General features: G+C 49.8%; 2 non-coding genes across 2 annotated transcripts; both read left to right on the top strand.

Moving 5' to 3' along the window:
* The first annotated feature begins 18,956 nt into the window (after positions 1-18,956).
* Positions 18,957-20,874, top strand: LOC147870547 (small subunit ribosomal RNA). Its single transcript, XR_015533373.1, has one exon. It is a non-coding gene; the product is annotated as a small subunit ribosomal RNA (ribosomal RNA).
* Positions 20,875-21,698: 824 nt separating this feature from the next.
* LOC147870546 (5.8S ribosomal RNA) lies at positions 21,699-21,854 on the top strand. Its single transcript, XR_015533351.1, has one exon. It is a non-coding gene; the product is annotated as a 5.8S ribosomal RNA (ribosomal RNA).
* The last annotated feature ends 74 nt before the right edge of the window (positions 21,855-21,928 follow it).

The raw sequence follows: 21,928 nt of genomic DNA, 5'->3' as shown, positions 1-21,928 counted from the left end.
AAAATAAATTTCCGCTGTGTTAGCTGGGCCTTACTTGGACGGTACGAATTCTGCGGCTATGTCCCGTGGTGCGTGGTACTTGAAACCAGTTCTGCGGCTATGTCCGACCGTGCGTGTTAGTTGAGTCGCTTCAGCGGCTAAGTCCGAAAATTTCCAAAATGCAGAAAAATACACATAATTGAAGAAAATTGGGCTTGCTGTGCTTAATAAAATCGTTAATAGATTAAAAATAAATTACCGCTGTGTTAGCTGGGCCTTACTTGGACGGTACGAATTCTGCGGCTATGTCCCGTGGTGCGTGGTACTTGAAATCAGTTCTGCGGCTATGTCCGACCGTGCGTGTTAGTTGAGTCGCTTCAGCGGCTAAGTCCAAAAAATTTCCAAAATGCAGAAAAATACACATAATTGAAGAAAATTGGGCTTGCTGTGCTTAATAATATCGTTAATAGATTAAAAATAAATTTCCGCTGTGTTAGGTGGGCCTTACTTGGACGGTACGAATTCTGCGGCTATGTCCCGTGGTGCGTGGTACTTGAAACCAGTTCTGCGGCTATGTCCGACCGTGCGTGTTAGTTGAGTCGCTTCAGCGGCTAAGTCCAAAAAATTTCCAAAATGCAGAAAAATACACATAATTGAAGAAAATTGGGCTTGCTGTGCTTAATAATATCGTTAATAGATTAAAAATAAATTTCCGCTGTGTTAGCTGGGCCTTACTTGGACGGTACGAATTCTGCGGCTATGTCCCGTGGTTTGTGGTACTTGAAACCAGTTCTGCGGCTATGTCCGACCGTGCGTGTTAGTTGAGTCGCTTCAGCGGCTAAGTCCAAAAAATTTCCAAAATGCAGAAAAATACACATAATTGAAGAAAATTGGGCTTGCTGTGCTTAATAATATCGTTAATAGATTAAAAATAAATTTCCGCTGTGTTAGCTGGGCCTTACTTGGACGGTACGAATTCTGCGGCTATGTCCCGTGGTGCGTGGTACTTGAAACCAGTTCTGCGGCTATGTCCGACCGTGCGTGTTAGTTGAGTCGCTTCAGCGGCTAAGTCCGAAAATTTCCAAAATGCAGAAAAATACACATAATTGAAGAAAATTGGGCTTGCTGTGCTTAATAAAATCGTTAATAGATTAAAAATAAATTACCGCTGTGTTAGCTGGGCCTTACTTGGACGGTACGAATTCTGCGGCTATGTCCCGTGGTGCGTGGTACTTGAATGGTCGCTCCAGCGGCTAAGTCCGAAACGATCCATAACATAGTCAAATATCTATTACTGAAGAAAATTGGGCTTGCTGTGCGCTTCATAATGCCGTTAATTGTCTAAAAATAGTTTACCGCTGTTTTACTCGGACGTCGGGATTCTGCGGCTATGTCCCAAGGCGCGTGGTACGTGAAAGGGGTCTAGCTCTGCGGCTAAGTCCCACCGTGCGTGGTACTTGAATGGTCGTTCCAGCGGCTAAGTCCCACGGTGCGTGGTAGTTGCTGGATGGCGCGTGGTAGGTGTTGGCCGGCCTCGGCGGCCACTTAAGAGAGTCAAAACTATAGATCTTCGCTGCCACTCACCCGCGGGGGCTGGGGAATCCCTCCAGCCCGCCAGCGCCCCTCCCCCGCGGGGGGGTGGGGGGGCCGGAGTGACTTCGCGGGGTCTCGAAGCCGGGACCGTAGCGCACGCCCTGAGCGGAACAGGGCACGCCGCTGGCGGGGTTCGAACCCAGGACCTTCTTCGGCCATGCAGCAGCGACCCGATTTCTTGGTGTAGGGCGCCGTGGAGGCACGCGGCGTCCCAGAATCCCCGAAGCGAGGTTCGAACCCAGGAACGTCATAGGCCCCTCGCGGCTGCAGCAGCGACGAGCTTGCGTGGCGTAGGGCGCCGTGGTGGCAGGCGAGCATCGAACCGAGGACTGAGTCCTCGAGGCTGGCCGGAGAACACAGGAGCGTCGTCATCGTCCTCGCGGCGGCGGCGTAGGGCGCCGTGGTGGCCCGCGGCATCTCAGGTGGGCCTAAAACAATTAAGCTAGGTTCGAACCCAGGACGGAGTCCGGACCGAGTCCCCGCGATTAAGAACGCGGTCCCCCGCCCGCCCGCCCGCCCACACACGCCAGATCTCCGTCCTGCCCCCACCCCCACCCCCGTCCTGACACTACGACCCCGGGTCAAGTGCGGCGTGTCCCGAACCGGCAGGAGGCCTCATACTTGCCGATTGCCGGTTCGGCCGCGCACTCGGACCTGCTCCCAAAGTCCTCCCCATAGTAGGTCTGGACCCCCCTTATCTCAGCATTTGTCTTGCGCGGGCGGAAGGCGATTTTCTCCCCGACGAGAGGCTTGCCGGCCGCCAAGGCCCGGGACGTCTGCGGCAAAAGTCCGACGGCGCGTGGTAGCTCAGAAGGCTGTTTCGGTGAAAGAGTCCTGCGGTAATGGCGCCTTCTTAATAATAGTAACTTGAATAAAAATAACATAAGACAACACGAATAACGGGAGTAGAAGAAGAAGAATTAGGGAGGAAGAAAGCGTAATATAGTGAAGTAGATGGTTTTGTATTCTTATGAGTTGTTTGATTTTGAGTGAGTGAGTGGGATGTGTTGTTTTGGTTGCGTCTTATGTTTTTCTTTTATGGTTCTGTTGTGTCTTATTCTTTTTGTTGTGCCCTCTAATTATTCTTTTTCTGTCTCACTGTGTTGATGTATCGCATTGTTTTGTTGTGTCTTATGTTCTTGTACCTTATTGTAGGTCACTGCCACCGGGGATAAAATCATTTGCAATCAATAACAAATAATAAAAATAATAATATGGTTAAGTATTTGTAAATCATTAAAATTGGGCTTGCGGTGCCCCGTCTCGAAAGAAATCATCGTATAGCCGTTAACGCATTAAAAGTAAGTCATGTAAGAGACTACGCCTGTGTTTGATGGGTTGTATTGGGACGGTCGCTTCCTGAGGCCAATTCAGACGGCGAGTATAGTTACGGGGCTGCTTCGAAGCACGAGACCGTGCCGTGATAGCGCCTTCCTAAGAATAAGAAATAGAACGAATATAACTTCAGCGGCTAAGTCCGAAATATTCCAAAATGCAGTAAAATATTCTTAATTGAAAAAAAATGGGCTTGCTGTGCACAATAATGCCGTTAATTGTCTAAAAATAAATTTCCGAAATTTAACTCAAAAGTCATGGCTCTGCGGCTATGTCCCGTGGTGCTTGGAACTTGAAATCAGTTCTGCGGCTATGTCCGACCGTGCGTGTTAGTTGAGTCGCTTCAGCGGCTAAGTCCGAAAATTTCCAAAATGCAGAAAAATATACATAATTGAAGAAAGTTGGCCTTGCTGTGCTTAATAATATCGTTAATAGATTAAAAATAAATTTCCGCTGTGTTAGGTGGGCCTTACTTGGACGGTACGAATTCTGCGGCTATGTCCCGTGGTGCGTGGTACTTGAAACCAGTTCTGCGGCTATGTCCGACCGTGCGTGTTAGTTGAGTCGCTTCAGCGGCTAAGTCCGAAAATTTCCAAAATGCAGAAAAATATTCATAATTGAAGAAAGTTGGCCTTGCTGTGCATAGTAATGCCGTTAATAGATTAAAAATAAATTTCCGCTGTGTTAGGTGGGCCTTACTTGGACGGTACGAATTCTGCGGCTATGTCCCATGGTGCGTGGTACTTGAAACCAGTTCTGCGGCTATGTCCGACCGTGCGTGTTAGTTGAGTCGCTTCAGCGGCTAAGTCCGAAAATTTCCAAAATGCAGAAAAATACACATAATTGAAGAAAATTGGGCTTGCTGTGCTTAATAATATCGTTAATAGATTAAAAATAAATTTCCGCTGTGTTAGGTGGGCCTTACTTGGACGGTACGAATTCTGCGGCTATGTCCCGTGGTGCGTGGTACTTGAAACCAGTTCTGCGGCTATGTCCGACCGTGCGTGTTAGTTGAGTCGCTTCAGCGGCTAAGTCCGAAAATTTCCAAAATGCAGAAAAATATTCATAATTGAAGAAAGTTGGCCTTGCTGTGCATAGTAATGCCGTTAATAGATTAAAAATAAATTTCCGCTGTGTTAGGTGGGCCTTACTTGGACGGTACGAATTCTGCGGCTATGTCCCGTGGTGCGTGGTACTTGAAACCAGTTCTGCGGCTATGTCCGACCGTGCGTGTTAGTTGAGTCGCTTCAGCGGCTAAGTCCAAAAAATTTCCAAAATGCAGAAAAATACACATAATTGAAGAAAATTGGGCTTGCTGTGCTTAATAATATCGTTAATAGATTAAAAATAAATTTCCGCTGTGTTAGGTGGGCCTTACTTGGACGGTACGAATTCTGCGGCTATGTCCCGTGGTGCGTGGTACTTGAAACCAGTTCTGCGGCTATGTCCGACCGTGCGTGTTAGTTGAGTCGCTTCAGCGGCTAAGTCCAAAAAATTTCCAAAATGCAGAAAAATACACATAATTGAAGAAAATTGGGCTTGCTGTGCTTAATAATATCGTTAATAGATTAAAAATAAATTTCCGCTGTGTTAGCTGGGCCTTACTTGGACGGTACGAATTCTGCGGCTATGTCCCGTGGTGCGTGGTACTTGAAACCAGTTCTGCGGCTATGTCCGACCGTGCGTGTTAGTTGAGTCACTTCAGCGGCTAAGTCCAAAAAATTTCCAAAATGCAGAAAAATACACATAATTGAAGAAAATTGGGCTTGCTGTGCTTAATAAAATCGTTAATAGATTAAAAATAAATTTCCGCTGTGTTAGGTGGGCCTTACTTGGACGGTACGAATTCTGCGGCTATGTCCCGTGGTGCGTGGTACTTGAAACCAGTTCTGCGGCTATGTCCGACCGTGCGTGTTAGTTGAGTCGCTTCAGCGGCTAAGTCCAAAAAATTTCCAAAATGCAGAAAAATACACATAATTGAAGAAAATTGGGCTTGCTGTGCTTAATAATATCGTTAATAGATTAAAAATAAATTTCCGCTGTGTTAGGTGGGCCTTACTTGGACGGTACGAATTCTGCGGCTATGTCCCGTGGTGCGTGGTACTTGAAACCAGTTCTGCGGCTATGTCCGACCGTGCGTGTTAGTTGAGTCGCTTCAGCGGCTAAGTCCAAAAAATTTCCAAAATGCAGAAAAATACACATAATTGAAGAAAATTGGGCTTGCTGTGCTTAATAATATCGTTAATAGATTAAAAATAAATTTCCGCTGTGTTAGCTGGGCCTTACTTGGACGGTACGAATTCTGCGGCTATGTCCCGTGGTGCGTGGTACTTGAAACCAGTTCTGCGGCTATGTCCGACCGTGCGTGTTAGTTGAGTCGCTTCAGCGGCTAAGTCCGAAAATTTCCAAAATGCAGAAAAATACACATAATTGAAGAAAATTGGGCTTGCTGTGCTTAATAAAATCGTTAATAGATTAAAAATAAATTACCGCTGTGTTAGCTGGGCCTTACTTGGACGGTACGAATTCTGCGGCTATGTCCCGTGGTGCGTGGTACTTGAAATCAGTTCTGCGGCTATGTCCGACCGTGCGTGTTAGTTGAGTCGCTTCAGCGGCTAAGTCCAAAAAATTTCCAAAATGCAGAAAAATACACATAATTGAAGAAAATTGGGCTTGCTGTGCTTAATAATATCGTTAATAGATTAAAAATAAATTTCCGCTGTGTTAGGTGGGCCTTACTTGGACGGTACGAATTCTGCGGCTATGTCCCGTGGTGCGTGGTACTTGAAACCAGTTCTGCGGCTATGTCCGACCGTGCGTGTTAGTTGAGTCGCTTCAGCGGCTAAGTCCAAAAAATTTCCAAAATGCAGAAAAATACACATAATTGAAGAAAATTGGGCTTGCTGTGCTTAATAATATCGTTAATAGATTAAAAATAAATTTCCGCTGTGTTAGCTGGGCCTTACTTGGACGGTACGAATTCTGCGGCTATGTCCCGTGGTTTGTGGTACTTGAAACCAGTTCTGCGGCTATGTCCGACCGTGCGTGTTAGTTGAGTCGCTTCAGCGGCTAAGTCCAAAAAATTTCCAAAATGCAGAAAAATACACATAATTGAAGAAAATTGGGCTTGCTGTGCTTAATAATATCGTTAATAGATTAAAAATAAATTTCCGCTGTGTTAGCTGGGCCTTACTTGGACGGTACGAATTCTGCGGCTATGTCCCGTGGTGCGTGGTACTTGAAACCAGTTCTGCGGCTATGTCCGACCGTGCGTGTTAGTTGAGTCGCTTCAGCGGCTAAGTCCGAAAATTTCCAAAATGCAGAAAAATACACATAATTGAAGAAAATTGGGCTTGCTGTGCTTAATAAAATCGTTAATAGATTAAAAATAAATTACCGCTGTGTTAGCTGGGCCTTACTTGGACGGTACGAATTCTGCGGCTATGTCCCGTGGTGCGTGGTACTTGAATGGTCGCTCCAGCGGCTAAGTCCGAAACGATCCATAACATAGTCAAATATCTATTACTGAAGAAAATTGGGCTTGCTGTGCGCTTCATAATGCCGTTAATTGTCTAAAAATAGTTTACCGCTGTTTTACTCGGACGTCGGGATTCTGCGGCTATGTCCCAAGGCGCGTGGTACGTGAAAGGGGTCTAGCTCTGCGGCTAAGTCCCACCGTGCGTGGTACTTGAATGGTCGTTCCAGCGGCTAAGTCCCACGGTGCGTGGTAGTTGCTGGATGGCGCGTGGTAGGTGTTGGCCGGCCTCGGCGGCCACTTAAGAGAGTCAAAACTATAGATCTTCGCTGCCACTCACCCGCGGGGGCTGGGGAATCCCTCCAGCCCGCCAGCGCCCCTCCCCCGCGGGGGGGTGGGGGGGCCGGAGTGACTTCGCGGGGTCTCGAAGCCGGGACCGTAGCGCACGCCCTGAGCGGAACAGGGCACGCCGCTGGCGGGGTTCGAACCCAGGACCTTCTTCGGCCATGCAGCAGCGACCCGATTTCTTGGTGTAGGGCGCCGTGGAGGCACGCGGCGTCCCAGAATCCCCGAAGCGAGGTTCGAACCCAGGAACGTCATAGGCCCCTCGCGGCTGCAGCAGCGACGAGCTTGCGTGGCGTAGGGCGCCGTGGTGGCAGGCGAGCATCGAACCGAGGACTGAGTCCTCGAGGCTGGCCGGAGAACACAGGAGCGTCGTCATCGTCCTCGCGGCGGCGGCGTAGGGCGCCGTGGTGGCCCGCGGCATCTCAGGTGGGCCTAAAACAATTAAGCTAGGTTCGAACCCAGGACGGAGTCCGGACCGAGTCCCCGCGATTAAGAACGCGGTCCCCCGCCCGCCCGCCCGCCCACACACGCCAGATCTCCGTCCTGCCCCCACCCCCACCCCCGTCCTGACACTACGACCCCGGGTCAAGTGCGGCGTGTCCCGAACCGGCAGGAGGCCTCATACTTGCCGATTGCCGGTTCGGCCGCGCACTCGGACCTGCTCCCAAAGTCCTCCCCATAGTAGGTCTGGACCCCCCTTATCTCAGCATTTGTCTTGCGCGGGCGGAAGGCGATTTTCTCCCCGACGAGAGGCTTGCCGGCCGCCAAGGCCCGGGACGTCTGCGGCAAAAGTCCGACGGCGCGTGGTAGCTCAGAAGGCTGTTTCGGTGAAAGAGTCCTGCGGTAATGGCGCCTTCTTAATAATAGTAACTTGAATAAAAATAACATAAGACAACACGAATAACGGGAGTAGAAGAAGAAGAATTAGGGAGGAAGAAAGCGTAATATAGTGAAGTAGATGGTTTTGTATTCTTATGAGTTGTTTGATTTTGAGTGAGTGAGTGGGATGTGTTGTTTTGGTTGCGTCTTATGTTTTTCTTTTATGGTTCTGTTGTGTCTTATTCTTTTTGTTGTGCCCTCTAATTATTCTTTTTCTGTCTCACTGTGTTGATGTATCGCATTGTTTTGTTGTGTCTTATGTTCTTGTACCTTATTGTAGGTCACTGCCACCGGGGATAAAATCATTTGCAATCAATAACAAATAATAAAAATAATAATATGGTTAAGTATTTGTAAATCATTAAAATTGGGCTTGCGGTGCCCCGTCTCGAAAGAAATCATCGTATAGCCGTTAACGCATTAAAAGTAAGTCATGTAAGAGACTACGCCTGTGTTTGATGGGTTGTATTGGGACGGTCGCTTCCTGAGGCCAATTCAGACGGCGAGTATAGTTACGGGGCTGCTTCGAAGCACGAGACCGTGCCGTGATAGCGCCTTCCTAAGAATAAGAAATAGAACGAATATAACTTCAGCGGCTAAGTCCGAAATATTCCAAAATGCAGTAAAATATTCTTAATTGAAAAAAAATGGGCTTGCTGTGCACAATAATGCCGTTAATTGTCTAAAAATAAATTTCCGAAATTTAACTCAAAAGTCATGGCTCTGCGGCTATGTCCCGTGGTGCTTGGAACTTGAAATCAGTTCTGCGGCTATGTCCGACCGTGCGTGTTAGTTGAGTCGCTTCAGCGGCTAAGTCCGAAAATTTCCAAAATGCAGAAAAATATACATAATTGAAGAAAGTTGGCCTTGCTGTGCTTAATAATATCGTTAATAGATTAAAAATAAATTTCCGCTGTGTTAGGTGGGCCTTACTTGGACGGTACGAATTCTGCGGCTATGTCCCGTGGTGCGTGGTACTTGAAACCAGTTCTGCGGCTATGTCCGACCGTGCGTGTTAGTTGAGTCGCTTCAGCGGCTAAGTCCAAAAAATTTCCAAAATGCAGAAAAATACACATAATTGAAGAAAATTGGGCTTGCTGTGCTTAATAATATCGTTAATAGATTAAAAATAAATTTCCGCTGTGTTAGCTGGGCCTTACTTGGACGGTACGAATTCTGCGGCTATGTCCCGTGGTGCGTGGTACTTGAAACCAGTTCTGCGGCTATGTCCGACCGTGCGTGTTAGTTGAGTCACTTCAGCGGCTAAGTCCAAAAAATTTCCAAAATGCAGAAAAATACACATAATTGAAGAAAATTGGGCTTGCTGTGCTTAATAAAATCGTTAATAGATTAAAAATAAATTACCGCTGTGTTAGGTGGGCCTACTTGGACGGTACGAATTCTGCGGCTATGTCCCGTGGTGCGTGGTACTTGAAACCAGTTCTGCGGCTATGTCCCACCGTGCGTGTTACTTGAGTCGCTTCAGCGGCTAAGTCCGAAAATTTCCAAAATGCAGAAAAATACACATAATTGAAGAAAATTGGGCTTGCTGTGCTTAATAATATCGTTAATAGATTAAAAATAAATTTCCGCTGTGTTAGGTGGGCCTTACTTGGACGGTACGAATTCTGCGGCTATGTCCCGTGGTGCGTGGTACTTGAAACCAGTTCTGCGGCTATGTCCGACCGTGCGTGTTAGTTGAGTCGCTTCAGCGGCTAAGTCCAAAAAATTTCCAAAATGCAGAAAAATACACATAATTGAAGAAAATTGGGCTTGCTGTGCTTAATAATATCGTTAATAGATTAAAAATAAATTTCCGCTGTGTTAGGTGGGCCTTACTTGGACGGTACGAATTCTGCGGCTATGTCCCGTGGTGCGTGGTACTTGAAACCAGTTCTGCGGCTATGTCCGACCGTGCGTGTTAGTTGAGTCGCTTCAGCGGCTAAGTCCGAAAATTTCCAAAATGCAGAAAAATATTCATAATTGAAGAAAGTTGGCCTTGCTGTGCATAGTAATGCCGTTAATAGATTAAAAATAAATTTCCGCTGTGTTAGGTGGGCCTTACTTGGACGGTACGAATTCTGCGGCTATGTCCCGTGGTGCGTGGTACTTGAAACCAGTTCTGCGGCTATGTCCGACCGTGCGTGTTAGTTGAGTCGCTTCAGCGGCTAAGTCCGAAAATTTCCAAAATGCAGAAAAATACACATAATTGAAGAAAATTGGGCTTGCTGTGCTTAATAATATCGTTAATAGATTAAAAATAAATTTCCGCTGTGTTAGGTGGGCCTTACTTGGACGGTACGAATTCTGCGGCTATGTCCCGTGGTGCGTGGTACTTGAAACCAGTTCTGCGGCTATGTCCGACCGTGCGTGTTAGTTGAGTCGCTTCAGCGGCTAAGTCCGAAAATTTCCAAAATGCAGAAAAATATTCATAATTGAAGAAAGTTGGCCTTGCTGTGCATAGTAATGCCGTTAATAGATTAAAAATAAATTTCCGCTGTGTTAGGTGGGCCTTACTTGGACGGTACGAATTCTGCGGCTATGTCCCGTGGTGCGTGGTACTTGAAACCAGTTCTGCGGCTATGTCCGACCGTGCGTGTTAGTTGAGTCGCTTCAGCGGCTAAGTCCAAAAAATTTCCAAAATGCAGAAAAATACACATAATTGAAGAAAATTGGGCTTGCTGTGCTTAATAATATCGTTAATAGATTAAAAATAAATTTCCGCTGTGTTAGGTGGGCCTTACTTGGACGGTACGAATTCTGCGGCTATGTCCCGTGGTGCGTGGTACTTGAAACCAGTTCTGCGGCTATGTCCGACCGTGCGTGTTAGTTGAGTCGCTTCAGCGGCTAAGTCCAAAAAATTTCCAAAATGCAGAAAAATACACATAATTGAAGAAAATTGGGCTTGCTGTGCTTAATAATATCGTTAATAGATTAAAAATAAATTTCCGCTGTGTTAGCTGGGCCTTACTTGGACGGTACGAATTCTGCGGCTATGTCCCGTGGTGCGTGGTACTTGAAACCAGTTCTGCGGCTATGTCCGACCGTGCGTGTTAGTTGAGTCACTTCAGCGGCTAAGTCCAAAAAATTTCCAAAATGCAGAAAAATACACATAATTGAAGAAAATTGGGCTTGCTGTGCTTAATAAAATCGTTAATAGATTAAAAATAAATTTCCGCTGTGTTAGGTGGGCCTTACTTGGACGGTACGAATTCTGCGGCTATGTCCCGTGGTGCGTGGTACTTGAAACCAGTTCTGCGGCTATGTCCGACCGTGCGTGTTAGTTGAGTCGCTTCAGCGGCTAAGTCCAAAAAATTTCCAAAATGCAGAAAAATACACATAATTGAAGAAAATTGGGCTTGCTGTGCTTAATAATATCGTTAATAGATTAAAAATAAATTTCCGCTGTGTTAGGTGGGCCTTACTTGGACGGTACGAATTCTGCGGCTATGTCCCGTGGTGCGTGGTACTTGAAACCAGTTCTGCGGCTATGTCCGACCGTGCGTGTTAGTTGAGTCGCTTCAGCGGCTAAGTCCAAAAAATTTCCAAAATGCAGAAAAATACACATAATTGAAGAAAATTGGGCTTGCTGTGCTTAATAATATCGTTAATAGATTAAAAATAAATTTCCGCTGTGTTAGCTGGGCCTTACTTGGACGGTACGAATTCTGCGGCTATGTCCCGTGGTGCGTGGTACTTGAAACCAGTTCTGCGGCTATGTCCGACCGTGCGTGTTAGTTGAGTCGCTTCAGCGGCTAAGTCCGAAAATTTCCAAAATGCAGAAAAATACACATAATTGAAGAAAATTGGGCTTGCTGTGCTTAATAAAATCGTTAATAGATTAAAAATAAATTACCGCTGTGTTAGCTGGGCCTTACTTGGACGGTACGAATTCTGCGGCTATGTCCCGTGGTGCGTGGTACTTGAAATCAGTTCTGCGGCTATGTCCGACCGTGCGTGTTAGTTGAGTCGCTTCAGCGGCTAAGTCCAAAAAATTTCCAAAATGCAGAAAAATACACATAATTGAAGAAAATTGGGCTTGCTGTGCTTAATAATATCGTTAATAGATTAAAAATAAATTTCCGCTGTGTTAGGTGGGCCTTACTTGGACGGTACGAATTCTGCGGCTATGTCCCGTGGTGCGTGGTACTTGAAACCAGTTCTGCGGCTATGTCCGACCGTGCGTGTTAGTTGAGTCGCTTCAGCGGCTAAGTCCAAAAAATTTCCAAAATGCAGAAAAATACACATAATTGAAGAAAATTGGGCTTGCTGTGCTTAATAATATCGTTAATAGATTAAAAATAAATTTCCGCTGTGTTAGCTGGGCCTTACTTGGACGGTACGAATTCTGCGGCTATGTCCCGTGGTGCGTGGTACTTGAAACCAGTTCTGCGGCTATGTCCGACCGTGCGTGTTAGTTGAGTCGCTTCAGCGGCTAAGTCCAAAAAATTTCCAAAATGCAGAAAAATACACATAATTGAAGAAAATTGGGCTTGCTGTGCTTAATAATATCGTTAATAGATTAAAAATAAATTTCCGCTGTGTTAGCTGGGCCTTACTTGGACGGTACGAATTCTGCGGCTATGTCCCGTGGTGCGTGGTACTTGAAACCAGTTCTGCGGCTATGTCCGACCGTGCGTGTTAGTTGAGTCGCTTCAGCGGCTAAGTCCGAAAATTTCCAAAATGCAGAAAAATACACATAATTGAAGAAAATTGGGCTTGCTGTGCTTAATAAAATCGTTAATAGATTAAAAATAAATTACCGCTGTGTTAGCTGGGCCTTACTTGGACGGTACGAATTCTGCGGCTATGTCCCGTGGTGCGTGGTACTTGAAATCAGTTCTGCGGCTATGTCCGACCGTGCGTGTTAGTTGAGTCGCTTCAGCGGCTAAGTCCAAAAAATTTCCAAAATGCAGAAAAATACACATAATTGAAGAAAATTGGGCTTGCTGTGCTTAATAATATCGTTAATAGATTAAAAATAAATTTCCGCTGTGTTAGGTGGGCCTTACTTGGACGGTACGAATTCTGCGGCTATGTCCCGTGGTGCGTGGTACTTGAAACCAGTTCTGCGGCTATGTCCGACCGTGCGTGTTAGTTGAGTCGCTTCAGCGGCTAAGTCCAAAAAATTTCCAAAATGCAGAAAAATACACATAATTGAAGAAAATTGGGCTTGCTGTGCTTAATAATATCGTTAATAGATTAAAAATAAATTTCCGCTGTGTTAGCTGGGCCTTACTTGGACGGTACGAATTCTGCGGCTATGTCCCGTGGTGCGTGGTACTTGAAACCAGTTCTGCGGCTATGTCCGACCGTGCGTGTTAGTTGAGTCGCTTCAGCGGCTAAGTCCGAAAATTTCCAAAATGCAGAAAAATATTCATAATTGAAGAAAGTTGGCCTTGCTGTGCATAGTAATGCCGTTAATTGACTAAAAATAAATTTCCGCTGTGTTAGGTGGGCCTTACTTGGACGGTACGAATTCTGCGGCTATGTCCCGTGGTGCGTGGTACTTGAAACCAGTTCTGCGGCTATGTCCGACCGTGCGTGTTAGTTGAGTCGCTTCAGCGGCTAAGTCCAAAAAATTTCCAAAATGCAGAAAAATACACATAATTGAAGAAAATTGGGCTTGCTGTGCTTAATAATATCGTTAATAGATTAAAAATAAATTTCCGCTGTGTTAGGTGGGCCTTACTTGGACGGTACGAATTCTGCGGCTATGTCCCGTGGTGCGTGGTACTTGAAACCAGTTCTGCGGCTATGTCCGACCGTGCGTGTTAGTTGAGTCGCTTCAGCGGCTAAGTCCAAAAAATTTCCAAAATGCAGAAAAATATACATAATTGAAGAAAGTTGGCCTTGCTGTGCTTAATAATATCGTTAATAGAATAAAAATAAATTTCCGCTGTGTTAGGTGGGCCTTACTTGGACGGTACGAATTCTGCGGCTATGTCCCGTGGTGCGTGGTACTTGAAACCAGTTCTGCGGCTATGTCCGACCGTGCGTGTTAGTTGAGTCGCTTCAGCGGCTAAGTCCAAAAAATTTCCAAAATGCAGAAAAATACACATAATTCAAGAAAATTGGGCTTGCTGTGCTTAATAATATCGTTAATAGATTAAAAATAAATTTCCGCTGTGTTAGCTGGGCCTTACTTGGACGGTACGAATTCTGCGGCTATGTCCCGTGGTGCGTGGTACTTGAAACCAGTTCTGCGGCTATGTCCGACCGTGCGTGTTAGTTGAGTCGCTTCAGCGGCTAAGTCCGAAAATTTCCAAAATGCAGAAAAATATACATAATTGAAGAAAGTTGGCCTTGCTGTGCTTAATAATATCGTTAATAGAATAAAAATAAATTTCCGCTGTGTTAGGTGGGCCTTACTTGGACGGTACGAATTCTGCGGCTATGTCCCGTGGTGCGTGGTACTTGAAACCAGTTCTGCGGCTATGTCCCACCGTGCGTGTTACTTGAGTCGCTTCAGCGGCTAAGTCCGAAAATTTCCAAAATGCAGAAAAATATTCATAATTGAAGAAAGTTGGCCTTGCTGTGCATAGTAATGCCGTTAATTGACTAAAAATAAATTTCCGCTGTGTTAGGTGGGCCTTACTTGGACGGGACGAATTCTGCGGCTATGTCCCGTGGTGCGTGGTACTTGAAATCAGTTCTGCGGCTATGTCCGACCGTGCGTGTTAGTTGAGTCGCTTCAGCGGCTAAGTCCAAAAAATTTCCAAAATGCAGAAAAATACACATAATTGAAGAAAATTGGGCTTGCTGTGCTTAATAAAATCGTTAATAGATTAAAAATAAATTACCGCTGTGTTAGGTGGGCCTTACTTGGACGGTACGAATTCTGCGGCTATGTCCCGTGGTGCGTGGTACTTGAAATCAGTTCTGCGGCTATGTCCCACCGTGCGTGTTACTTGAGTCGCTTCAGCGGCTAAGTCCGAAAATTTCCAAAATGCAGAAAAATATACATAATTGAAGAAAGTTGGCCTTGCTGTGCTTAATAATATCGTTAATAGATTAAAAATAAATTTCCGCTGTGTTAGGTGGGCCTTACTTGGACGGTACGAATTCTGCGGCTATGTCCCGTGGTGCGTGGTACTTGAAACCAGTTCTGCGGCTATGTCCGACCGTGCGTGTTAGTTGAGTCGCTTCAGCGGCTAAGTCCGAAAATTTCCAAAATGCAGAAAAATATTCATAATTGAAGAAAGTTGGCCTTGCTGTGCATAGTAATGCCGTTAATTGACTAAAAATAAATTTCCGCTGTGTTAGCTGGGCCTTACTTGGACGGTACGAATTCTGCGGCTATGTCCCGTGGTGCGTGGTACATGAAACCAGTTCTGCGGCTATGTCCCACCGTGCGTGTTACTTGAGTCGCTTCAGCGGCTAAGTCCGAAAATTTCTAAAGTGCAGAAAAATATTAAATAAAGCGGTTATATAAGTAAGTATGTGTATGTATTCTAACATATACAAAATTTAGTATGATCGGAAATGATTAAGGAAGAGAAAAACTTAATTAAAATTTCTGGCGGCAGCCGAGGGGCCATCCGCCGGTGTCCGCGGCTCTGCCTCTTCCGTGACTGACGAATGCTGAGATAAGGGGGGTCCAGACTATAGTATATGAGCTTGGCGAGCGAGGCTCTCCTCGAGCAGGGGGAAGTCTGAGATTGGACTACCGGCCGCCGGGGACCCTGTCGCCGGCAGGCCATTCGCGCTTCCGCCCCGCGTTGGCTGAGGCAGTTTAGGGCAAGAGTGGCACAAGTGCACCGACCGCCGTTTCCTTTGGGGTCGGCGCCCGTCACCCCGCTCAGTGGCCGGCGAAGACCGGCCGAGTCTCGGGTTCGAGTCGGCACAGGACACTGAGTGCAAGAGTGACACAAGTAACGGCGTTCACGGGCGGCCTCTGGGAGATTGCCCTCAGTACCACCGGGCAACGCGGGGGACTGCAGGCCTCGACCCGCGCCGCTCGATCCCCGTTTAGGGCAAGAGTGGCACAAGTGCACCGACCGCCGTGTCCTTTGGGGTCGGCGCCCGTCACCCCGCTCAGTGGCCGGCGAAGACTGGTCGAGTCTCGGGTTCGAGTCGGCACTCGAGCCTGAGTGCAAGAGTGGCACAAGTGATGGTCTTCACGGGCGGCCTCTGGGAAGCTGCCCCTAGTACCAGCGGACAACAGCGAGGGACTGCAGGCCTCGGCCCGCGCTACTTGCGACCGTTTAGGGCAAGAGGGGCACAAGTGTATCGACCGCCGTGTAATTTGTGGTCAACCCGCGCTGTTGCCTGCGAAGACCGGCCGAGTCTCGGGTTCGAGTCGGCACAGGGCACTGAGTGCAAGAGTGACACAAGTAACGGCCTTCACGGGCGGCCTCTGGGAGATTGCCCTCAGTACCACCGGGCAACGCGGGGGACTGCAGGCCTCGTCCCGCGCCGCTCGATCCCCGTTTAGGGCAAGAGTGGCACATGTGCACCGATCGCCGTCTTCAACGGGGTCGGCGCCCGTCAACCCGCGCAGTGGCCGGCGGAGGCTCCGGTTCGAGTCGGCACTCGATTCCGAGTGCAAGAGTGGCACACGTGACGGCCTTCACGGGCGGCCTCTGGGAAGCTGCACTTAGTACCAGCGGACAACCGCGGGGGAATGCTTTCCTCGGCCCGGTGTACTTGCAACCGTTTAGTGCAAGTGGGGCACAAATGCACCGACCGCCGTGTCCATCGGGGTTGGCGCACGTCAACACGCGCGGTGTCCGGCGGAGGCTCGGGCTCGAGTCGGCCCTCGACTACGAGTGCAAGAGTGGCACATGTGACGGCCTTTACAGGTGGCTTCTGTGAGCCGGCCCTTAGTACCAGCGTGCATCCGCGGGAGACTGAAGACCTCTCCCCGCGCTGCTCGAACCCCGTTTAGGGCAAGAGGGGCACATGTGCACCGATCGCCGTCTTCATCGGGGACGGCGCCCGTCAACCCACGCAGTGGCCGGCGGAGGCTCCGGTTCGAGTCGGCACTCGATTCCGAGTGCAAGAGCGGCACACGTGACGGCCTTCACGGGCGGCCTCTGGGAAGCTGCACTTAGAACCAGCGCGCATCCGCCGGGGGACTGCTGGCCTCGGCCCGCTCTACTTGCAACCGTTTAGGGCAAGTGGAGCACAAGTGCACCGACCGCCGTGTCCATCGGGGTTGGCGCACGTCATCACGCGCGGTGTCCGGCGGAGACTCGGGCTCGAGTCGGCACTCATCTACGAGTGCAAGAGTGGCACATGTGAAGGCCTTAACGGGCGGCCTCTGGGAAGCTGCACTTAGAACGAGCGCGCATCCGCCGGGGACTGAATTCCTCTCCCCGCGCTGCTCGAACCCCGTTTAGGGCATGGGGGGCACATGTGCACCGATCGCCGTCTTCATCGGGGTCGGCGCCCGTCAACCCACGCAGTGGCCGGCGGAGGCTCCGGTTCGAGTCGGCACTCGATTCCGAGTGCAAGAGTGGCACAAGTGATGGCCTTCACGGGCGGCCTCTCGGAAGCTGCACTTAGAACGAGCGCGCATCCGCCGGGGACTGAATTCCTCTCCCCGCGCTGCTCGAACCCCGTTTAGGGCAAGAGGGGCACAAGTGTACAGAAGTCCGTCTCCTGGGGAATCGCGTGCTCGGCTGCCCTCAATGGACAGGCAGAAGCAGGGGTCTGCTCGTAGGTGACTCGGCACTCGAGTGCAAGATTGGCGCAAGTGACGACTTCTCGTGCGGTCACGGTGAGGCTGCCGGCGGTGTCTCTGGCTTCTGCCGCATATATATTCCCGTTCGTGCCCTCCACGTCTTCAGATTTCAAAGTCCCATCCGTGCGTGTTAGGTAGGCCGATTTTAGGGGACCTGCCGCTCGCATTCGGCCGGGTCGCGCTCTCTGAGGCTCAGACGTTACGAGTCTCCCCTGAAAACGCCGCGCTGGCACCTTATTTTGTAGGAAAATTTCACACTTCCTCTAGTTGAACTAACGGATGCGTCGCTGATAAATTGGCCCTTTTTCCGCATAAGACGATTCCTGAGCCTTGGGTGGTGTCTGGATACATCAGGAGGACACAACTGACGGAAGAAAAGCCCGGGTCCGTCCTCCGCCCGGCAGGGGAACGATTTTACGAAAAAGGCCGGCTTCGTTCCCCTTCCCGGCAAGCAGCAGGTGGACGATTTTACGAGAAAGACCGGGTTCGTCCACCTTCCCGGCAAGCAACAGGGGAACGATTTTACGAAGAAGGCCGGCTTCGTTCCCCTTTCCGGCAAGCAACAGGAGGACGATTTGACGTTAAAGACCGGGTTCGTCCTCCTTCCCGGCAAGCAACAGGGGAACGATTTTACGAAAAAGGCCGGCTTCGTTCCCCTTCCCGGCAAGCAGCAGGTGGACGATTTGACGATAAAGACCGGGTTCGTCCACCTTCCCGGCAAGCAACAGGGGAACGATTTTACGAAAAAGACCGGCTTCGTTCCCCTTCCCGGCAAGCAGCAGGTGGACGATTTTACGAGAGAGACCGGGTTCGTCCACCTTCCCGGCAAGCAACAGGGGAACGATTTTACGAAAAAGACCGGCTTCGTTCCCCTTCCCGGCAAGCAGCAGGTGGACGATTTTACGAGAGAGACCGGGTTCGTCCACCTTCCCGGCAAGCAACAGGGGAACGATTTTACGAAAAAGGCCGGCTTCGTTCCCCTTTCCGGCAAGCAACAGGAGGACGATTTGACGATAAAGACCGGGTTCGTCCTCCTTCCCGGCAAGCAACAGGGGAACGATTTTACGAAAAAGGCCGGCTTCGTTCCCCTTCCCGGCAACCAGCAGGTGGACGATTTGACGATAAAGACCGGGTTCGTCCACCTTCCCGGCAAGCAACAGGGGAACGATTTTACGAAAAAGACCGGCTTTGTTCCCCTTCCCGGCAAGCAGCAGGTGGACGATTTTACGAGAGAGACCGGGTTCGTCCACCTTCCCGGCAAGCAACAGGGGAACGATTTTACGAAAAAGGCCGGCTTCGTTCCCCTTCCCGGCAAACCCTTCGCCACCGCGATGCCGCGGCCCTCTGTCCCCCGGACACGGTCTATAGGCGGCGTATCGTGGACACACTGCAACCGACTCACTCGTAGTCCGGGCGCGTGCTAGACTCGCGATGCCAAACGGCGCTTCGGCGCTTATGCATGTCGAGTGAAGAGAGGGAAGGGTGCCCTAATGGCACCACGGTTCTGGGGGCGCTCACGTGGCGTCCCCCTAACGGCACGAAGTGGCCCCTGCTCGCAGGGGCGCACGGAGTGCGAGCGTTGAAGTATGAACTGGACCCCCTCGCCGGACCCATCCGGGACCGCGTGGAGGGGGAGGAACGAGCTCCAAGTGAGTCTTCGGTTCCCTGGTTGATCCTGCCAGTAGTCATATGCTTGTCTCAAAGATTAAGCCATGCATGTCTCAGTGCAAGCCAAATTAAGGTGAAACCGCGAATGGCTCATTAAATCAGTTATGGTTCCTTAGATGGTGGACAGTTACTTGGATAACTGTGGTAATTCTAGAGCTAATACATGCAACCGAGTCCCGACCGGAGACGGTCGGGACGCTTTTATTAGATCAAAACCAATCGGTCGCTCACGCGGCCGTTTGCCTTGGTGACTCTGAATAAATGGAGGCGGATCGCACGGTCTACGAACCGGCGACGCATCTTTCAAATGTCTGCCTTATCAACTGTCGATGGTAGGCTCTGCGCCTACCATGGTTGTAACGGGTAACGGGGAATCAGGGTTCGATTCCGGAGAGGGAGCCTGAGAAACGGCTACCACATCCAAGGAAGGCAGCAGGCGCGCAAATTACCCACTCCCGGCACGGGGAGGTAGTGACGAAAAATAACGATACGGGACTCATCCGAGGCCCCGTAATCGGAATGAGTACACTCTAAAGACTTTAACGAGTATCCATTGGAGGGCAAGTCTGGTGCCAGCAGCCGCGGTAATTCCAGCTCCAATAGCGTATATTAAAGCTGTTGCGGTTAAAAAGCTCGTAGTCGGACTTGTGTCCCACGCTGCCGGTTCACCGCCCGTCGGTGTCTAACTGGCACGCACGTGCGGACGTCCTGCCGGTGGCCCGAGCCGGCGCCCGCGGGCGATGGGGGCGGCGACGCTCCCACGCCTCGGGTCGTCTCGGGGAGGGCCTACACAATCCCGTCGCGGTGCTCTTGACCGAGTGTCACGATGGGCCGGCACTTTTACTTTGAACAAATTAGAGTGCTTAAAGCAGGCAGCAGCCGCCTGAATACCGAGTGCATGGAATAATGGAATAGGACCTCGGTTCTATTTTGTTGGTTTTCGGAAGCCCCGAGGTAATGATCAAAAGGGACAGACGGGGGCATTCGTATTGCGACGTTAGAGGTGAAATTCTTGGATCGTCGCAAGACGGACAGAAGCGAAAGCATTTGCCAAGAATGTTTTCTCTGATCAAGAACGAAAGTTAGAGGTTCGAAGGCGATCAGATACCGCCCTAGTTCTAACCATAAACGATGCCAGCCAGCAATCCGCCGAAGTTCCTCCGATGACTCGGCGGGCGGCTTCCGGGAAACCAAAGCTTTTGGGTTCCGGGGGAAGTATGGTTGCAAAGCTGAAACTTAAAGGAATTGACGGAAGGGCACCACCAGGAGTGGAGCCTGCGGCTTAATTTGACTCAACACGGGAAACCTCACCAGGCCCAGACACCGGGAGGATTGACAGATTGAGAGCTCTTTCTTGATTCGGTGGGTGGTGGTGCATGGCCGTTCTTAGTTGGTGGAGCGATTTGTCTGGTTAATTCCGATAACGAACGAGACTCTAGCCTGCTAAATAGTCGCATCCGGTATCCTCTGTGCTACCGGCGACTCCTAATCTTCTTAGAGGGACAGGCGGCTTCTAGCCGCACGAGATTGAGCAATAACAGGTCTGTGATGCCCTTAGATGTTCTGGGCCGCACGCGCGCTACACTGAAGGAATCAGCGTGTCCTCCCTGGCCGAAAGGTCCGGGTAACCCGCTGAACCTCCTTCGTGCTAGGGATTGGGGCTTGCAATTGTTCCCCATGAACGAGGAATTCCCAGTAAGCGCGAGTCATAAGCTCGCGTTGATTACGTCCCTGCCCTTTGTACACACCGCCCGTCGCTACTACCGATTGAATGATTTAGTGAGGTCTTCGGACCGGTGGGCGCGGGGTTTCGGCCCTTCGATTCCACCGGGAAGATGCCCGAACTTGATCATTTAGAGGAAGTAAAAGTCGTAACAAGGTTTCCGTAGGTGAACCTGCGGAAGGATCATTAACGGCACCGAGAGTGACCGAACAGAGAAGGAAGGCATTAAGAAACCGAGTACGGTTGCTGGCTCTGGGGGAGTGCGTAATCTCGCTTGCGAGTGGACCGCCTTCTCGTGGAAGTACCCGTGTCTGGTCATTCATGATAATACAACCTCTACTGATGACTGAAAAATAGATGACGTCAACCTGAGGGGGGACCGGTCGGCGAAAGTCGCACCGACTCCCCCCGCATGAGGGGGAAGACGCATCATAATATGTGACCACTACTGATGACTGAAAAATAGATGACGTCAACCTGAGGGGGGACCGGTCGGCGAAAGTCGCACCGTCTCCCCCCGAATGAGGGGAAGACGCATCAAAAATTAATAAAAGGAAGGCATTAAGAATGAACCAGATGAACGGGGCTCTGCGGAAGGCGTAATCTCGCCTGTGATTGGACCGGCTCTTCCTGGCAGCGGCCGGATCTCGGAGATAACGTCGTCGGCCTGAGGTGTCCAGGTCGGCGAAGTAATCCCCCGGAGGGGGACGGCAAGACCGTCCCGCCTCGAGGTGGGAAGTAGGAGCGAAAGATGGTGAGTGGGTGCCGGCGGCACGCGGGCTCCGAGGATCCTCAGGGATCCAAGGACAACCCGCGCGACCGCGAGCACTGGGCTTAAAGCCACTTTATCTGCCCACGCAAGGCCGTTTCGGCGGCGCTTGAACGAGAGGGGAGCGCGGTCTGACCGTGCCGCTGTTCTGGGGGCAGCTCCCCCTCGAAAAATAACAACTACCTGTCCTACGGGACTAGCAGTAGCATCCTACCCGAAGCTCTGCTCGAATCTAGAGAAAAACAACCCTGAGCGGTGGATCACTCGGCTCGTGGGTCGATGAAGAACGCAGCTAATTGCGCGTCGACATGTGAACTGCAGGACACATGAACATCGACGTTTCGAACGCACATTGCGGTCCTTGGATTTCCAATCCCGGACCACGCCTGGCTGAGGGTCGGCTACATGAAACCCGTGGGCCCGCGCGGTCTTTAAGATAATAAGGGAAAGAAAGAAAGAAAGAGAAAGAAATAA

Source organism: Zootermopsis nevadensis, unplaced genomic scaffold (assembly GCF_977971745.1).
Source record: "Zootermopsis nevadensis isolate Lab colony 2312 unplaced genomic scaffold, Znev_1.0 Znev_ptg000243l, whole genome shotgun sequence".
In the NCBI taxonomy this organism is placed as follows: Eukaryota; Metazoa; Arthropoda; class Insecta; order Blattodea; family Termopsidae; genus Zootermopsis; species Zootermopsis nevadensis.
Note: the sequence above shows the minus strand (reverse complement) of the source record. Positions and strands in the feature narration are given on the sequence as shown.